The following is a 6,385-nucleotide window of genomic DNA, read 5'->3' as shown; positions in this document are numbered from 1 at the left end:
TGCTGCTCTCCCTGATCTAACCAAAACAAACCCCAGCGTGCAGTCCCGGATTGCAACGAACGAAATGGCATAGATGCCCTAGCGGCAACTGCTACAAAAAGACTATGTTTTCACTCTAATGGCATATAAAACAACATAATGCTATTCTACATCCCACCAGAATGAAAACAATGGGAACCTTCTCTGGTTACACCTCCGAGGCTTCTACAATATGCAAGCCATACGGATGCTGAGACTAAGGAAGATGAGGGAATTCTACAATTTACAATTCACATCCCATCTGCTCAGCGCGGTAAAGTTCCAACAAGAATGGTTCCCTTCGTACTCCAATCAGAGTAAATGTAAATCAAAAATGAATAACCATTTTTAATTTCGTTGCAAAACGAAAATACAGCCGAACCATATTCTAGTTCAATCAGAGAGTGTAGTAAGCACCTCTACCGGTTTCGAGACTTATTAGTCTCTCATCAGGAGGCACATATGCTGCTCTCCCTGATCTAACCAAAACAAACCCCAGCGTGCAGTCCTGGATTGCAACGAACGAAATGGCATAGATGCCCTAGCGGCAACTGCTACAAAAAGACTAAGTTTTCACTCTAATGGCATATAAAACAACATAATGCTATTCTACATCCCACCAGAATGAAAACAATGGGAACCTTCTCTGGTTACACCTCCGAGGCTTCTACAATATGCAAGCCATACGGATGCTGAGACTAAGGAAGATGAGGGAATTGCAGATAACAAATAGTTATACATACAATCTAGACTTTATATTCTCTTTATTGATCTTAAACAGGCCTACGACTCCATTTAACGCAACGGACTTTACGAAGTACCTAATGAGATTGCTAGCAATATCAGAGAAACTGATACGATTAGTTAAAATGACGCTAACAAATACGAGAGACGCAAGTTTTTCAAATCAGTTTAACGTCAATTAGCCCAGTTGGGATAGCATTTGACCTTGCATTACGAGCTGCCCCAAATTTTATTTTTCTAATCTTAAGAGGGTGCCAATAGTAGTATAAATTTAAAATCTCGACTGAATTTGACAGTTGCGTTAGCCGCCATCTTGATTTTAAACAGGAACCGTTTTTGCTCAATATCTCCGCCATTTTCAACTTTTCGACAAAAAATATATAGACTGAAATTGTTGAAAATGCGATTTACTTTAATTTCGTTTATTACAATTTTTTTCGTGCGGTCCATATTTTCCGAGTTATGGGGAAAAATAGTGACAGAGCATATTTATTGATTTATTAAATTATCTCGTTTATTATTAGTTTTACGACAAATTTTAATCTATACAAAAATGAAGAGAATTAAATTTTGCACAATTTTGATCTATTTCATTTTTTTGATAAAATCAATATTTAAGGTAGTACGTATGCGATAATTGCGCGAGCGTAAGACCCGATTGATTTTATAGCAATTGTTTTTGTTCAATATCTCCGCCATTTTCAACTTTTCGACAAAAAGTGTAAGGACTGAATTGTTGCAATTACGATTTACTACAATTTTTCGGGAGAACCAGTGGCGGGTCTAAGAGGGGGGATGGGAAAATTCCCCCCAACAGGGCCCAAAATTAAAAAAAAAATGTTGAAATATTAAAATATGTTAGCTGACATGAAACTTAATTATCGACAGACAAATTCAACGAACAAAACCCGCTAGTTAATAAAATTAAGTGAACTTAATGCATATAAGTTATTATTTATGTCTTTTATGTACTTAGTTTGGTTGGTGTTTTATTGGAAGTTTCAAAAATTGTATAAAATATAATTTTTATTTTTGTTTATGTACAATTATGTCGTAAAGTTAATAATAAATGAGACAATTCAATAATTATGCTTCTCCTCCGTTTCCACTATTTTCCCCCTTAACTCGGGGAATATTACTCGCATAAAAAAATTGTGGAAAATAAATTGTAGGAAATTGCATTTCCAACAATTTTAGTTCCTACCGTTTTTGTCGAAAAGTTTAAAATGGCGGAGATATTAAGCAACAACGGTTCTCCTTTTAAATCAATATGGCGGCTAATGCAACCGCGGAATTTAGTCGAGATTTTAAATTTACAGTACTATTGATCTCCCCTAAAGGATAGAATTATAAAATTTGGGACAGCTTGGAAACAAGATCCAATACAGTAATTATGCTCCCCCCACCACTTTTACTATTTTTCCACTTAACTCGGAAAATATCAACCACATAAAAAAAATCGTTAAAAAGAAATTGTAGGAAATCATATTTGGGACAATTTTAGTTGAAAATGGCGTAGATATTTAACAAAAACAATTGCTACAAAATCAATCAGGTCTTACGCTCGCGGCTTTATCGCATACGTACTACCTTAAATACAGTTGAGTCCGCGAGTCTTTACCCGTGCGTCATCATTTAAAGCATACGAAATAAGTCGGAAATCTATTTCACGCAACAACAACTGACAGAAAATGGATACTGTTCCGATTACGGGTTTTATTATAAAATTTGACGTTATCAAATATATAGAATGTCAAATGTAAGTTATGCTTCAAAACTTTTGTGCAGAATTACAGCTACATTTGAAGTAGCTTAATAAATTCTTTTATTATTATTGATTAATATATAAATAAACAATTTATAAAAAAATTCAATAACATATTTTATTTTTGTTATTATATTCACTTTGACGGAAATCTAAACACAATCATTTCTTTACTGTGCGAATGACGTTAGCTTTGTATGTTTTAAATATTAATTGCCAAAATATAATTATTTACCTTAAAATTTCAAAGCCCAATATAAAATTAGTTGTGAAAACAACTGTTTGTGTAATAGAAAGAAACTTCAAAACGCAAAAATTCGACAAAAACCGCAAAAAATTCAACTGACTGACAGCCATAAAAGTAAATAAAGCAGAAACGTCAAACAAATTGTGCTTAAAATATGAAAACATACCGAATCGTCTTTTTTTGTACCTATCTCTTTTCAATGCACTGTGTCTAGATGGTTCATAAAAATAACATGTGTTTTTACTTAATAACAAACGGCAGCTGGTTTGTCATGAGTTTCATGCGTGGAAGAGAATGATGCTAGATAAAAAGTAATAGTATGTGTTTTATCTCGCCAGGTATTAATGACGCACGGGTAAAGACTCGCGGACTCAACTTGTATTAACTTTAGCAAAAAAATGAAAGAGATTAAAATTGTGTAGAATTTAATTCTCTCTATTTTTGTGTAGGAACATTTTTGTCGTAAAACTAACAATAAACGAGATAATTCAATAATTTTGCTCTAACTGTCACTATTTTCCGCCATAGCTCAGAAACTATCGACGGCACAAAAAAATTGTAACTTTAGAAATGATAGAAAATCACATTTTCAACAATTTTGGTTGTTATACTTTTTGTCGAAAAGTTGAAAATGGCGGAGATATTGAGCAAAACCGGTTCACGTTTAAAATCAAGATTGCGGCTAACGCAACGGCGGAATTCAGTGAGATTTTAAATTTACACTACTATTGACCCTCCCTAAATATTAGAAAAATAAAATTTGGGGCAGCTCCTAATGCAAGGTTAGACCTGTTATTCGTCTAACCCGACTGGACTAAATATGGGATTAAAACAAGGAGAGCCCTGTCAACTGACTTATTCAACCTAACACTAAATAGATAATCATTATTAGAGGAGCTAATAATTAAGATCAGTATCCTCTTAACTTAACTCATACACTTAACTTTACCGAGACATAAGAAATGAGAGCGTTGAGGTCAATAACTGGAAAAACACTGAGAGACTGAATACCGAACGAAAGAATAAGATATCTCTGTAACATACAAGATATAGTACGGTGGGGAAGACAGGGAAGACGAGAGTGAAATCAGCATGTGACGAGAATGGACAGCGAGAGAATAGCCCGTATAGCCAGAGATTTGAAGCCAACAGGCAAGAGACCAATAAGAAGGCCCTTTAAAAGGTGTCGAGATAGCTGGCAGTTAACATCACAGCTACGAATATAAGCTCAAAATCGGTTAAGAGCAGGCCAAAAGGCCTAATGTAAGAAGAAGAAGACAACAGTGCATATGTTTTGCAGATAACTTGATATTTCTGACACACACAAGCTAGAACTTAGAAAAATGTTCAGAACATTGAAAGAAGAAGCTAGATAATAGGGCTAGACTAGAAACCAAGAATATTGAAATGAGAGGAAGAAATACAGAAGAAAATAAACGGACACTCTTAAACACGAATGACTGAGAGTATAAATTTGAGAAGGTAACAGAACGTGAGTACCTTGGACTAACATATACAAATAGAGGAGACGAAGAGAGAAAAATCGACAAACAGATATTGAAAGGTAGCAAAGCAGTAGGATCGTTAAACATACTGTGTTAAACAGTATTGTACGTATGTCAAACTTGGACAATAAATTAAAAAGCAGAAAAAAACCTAGAGATTTGAAAGAGGAAAATCCGGAGAAAAATTTTTGGTGGTATAAAGGAGCCTAACAGGGAATGCTGCACAAGAAAACACCAGGAACTAATGAAATGTGCAAGAGACCCAAAATAACATAGAAAATCAGGGCACAGAGAGTTAGATGGCTAGGACATATTTCACGAATGCCACAAGAAAGAAACGTCCTACGAGTTTTGCAAGTAAGATAACAGTGGAAGAAAAGAAGAGAAAGGCCATAAAGGAAGTGGTTTGATGCCGTCCGGACTGACGTACAAGAAATGAGAACAAGAGACTGGAGAGAACATGTTTATTTTTAAAACTATCTTTTTATACATTTTATTTTAGCAAAGAGAAAGAAGATATTTTTAATACTATTCAATATTTCCTGGTATAATTTTGGAAAGAAAGTTAAAAAATTATCTCAATTAGGTCCAAAATCTTTAAAAAGGTAATTGGATAAAGTAAAAAAGTCCCCACCAAATTGGGGACTCTAATTCAATAAAAAGTTTGTCAGCTGATCTAGGGCGCAGTATAATGGAGCTCATTGATCGCAGCTAATAACAGATGTATCTACCTTGTGTAGCAAGGGCGCGAAAGCGTGTTGTACCTAGATTTGATGAAAGTATATCTACAGACATTAAATTTAATGTCGCAATAGAAGGAATAATAAGAGCTACAGAAATAAAAGGTACAATTATAACATTAACGTCGCAACTTGTGGCGTATGCTGACGACATAGTATTAATTAGGAGAAACCTGAACAGTTTAAATGAAGAATTTACGAAGTTATGGAAAGAAGCATCCAAAAGGGGTTTAGAAATAAATCAAAACAAAACAAAATACCTAATATGCTCAAGAAAAAATCCAGTTAATGTGACAAGTTTAAATATTGGTGAATATGAGTTTGAAAAGGTAGAACACTTTAAATATCTTGGAGTCTCAGTTAATGGAACTAATTATAGAAGCATCGTAATCAGTGAAAGAATCCAGGCAGGAAACAGAGCCTACTGAAAATACAATAACTTCCTCAAAGATAAGAAGCTTACTCAGAATACTAAACTGAAAATTTACAAAGCAGCAATTAGACCAGTAATCACATATGGTGCTGAAGTAATGTGTCTGACCCAGAAAGAGGAAGAAAGATTGAGGATCCTAGAGAGGAAAATAATTCGGAGGATAGCAGGCTCACAAAACTTAGGTAATAAAGAATTTAGAAAACTCATGAACCACGAAGTAAGAGTACTTTTGAAAGGAGAAGACATCGTTAGATTTATCAAGGCACGGAGACTCAGATAGATGGGACATTAAGAAAGGAGAAATCCAGAAGTCTTCATCAAGACAATTTCCAAATAAAGACCTGTATCAGCATACCACGAGGAAGATCCAGAACTAGATGGGAGAACCAGATAGTCGAGGACTTTAAGAAGATGGGAGTCAGAGAATGTGTGAAATGGGGTGGAATGGGGGAACCATAAGCAAAAAAAGGAACCAATGGAGAAAAATTGTAGAAGATGCAAAGTCACAAAACCAACTGTAAAACCAAAATGTTAATGCGGATTAATTCACCGTGACAAATGAATCAGAAGAGCTCAAAGAGGGCGGTAATCACTCCGCTAGGAAACTAGGAAACATGATGATGATATCTACAGACGAAAGAGAGAAATGGTTGGAATTATTCTATTTCAATACATGGAAACGACAGGAGTCAAAACAAATTACATCAAATATACTAGAATGTAAAAATATGGGGCTGTCTACAGTTTTGAAAAAGTGTCAGAATTTGAATAATTAGGAGTAACCATAACGACTATGGGAACAGAAGGAAAAGAGGCAGGCAAAAGATTAATGAAGAAGAGAATAGCAATCTTCTTCTTGTAGTGCCTATTTGTTTCGGATGTTGGCGACCATCATGGAAATCTGTACTTTGCATACTGCTGCTCTAAAAAGAT

This window comes from Diabrotica virgifera, chromosome 3 (genome assembly GCF_917563875.1).
Source record: "Diabrotica virgifera virgifera chromosome 3, PGI_DIABVI_V3a".
NCBI lineage: Eukaryota > Metazoa > Arthropoda > Insecta > Coleoptera > Chrysomelidae > Diabrotica > Diabrotica virgifera.
This window is presented reverse-complemented; position numbering follows the sequence as displayed.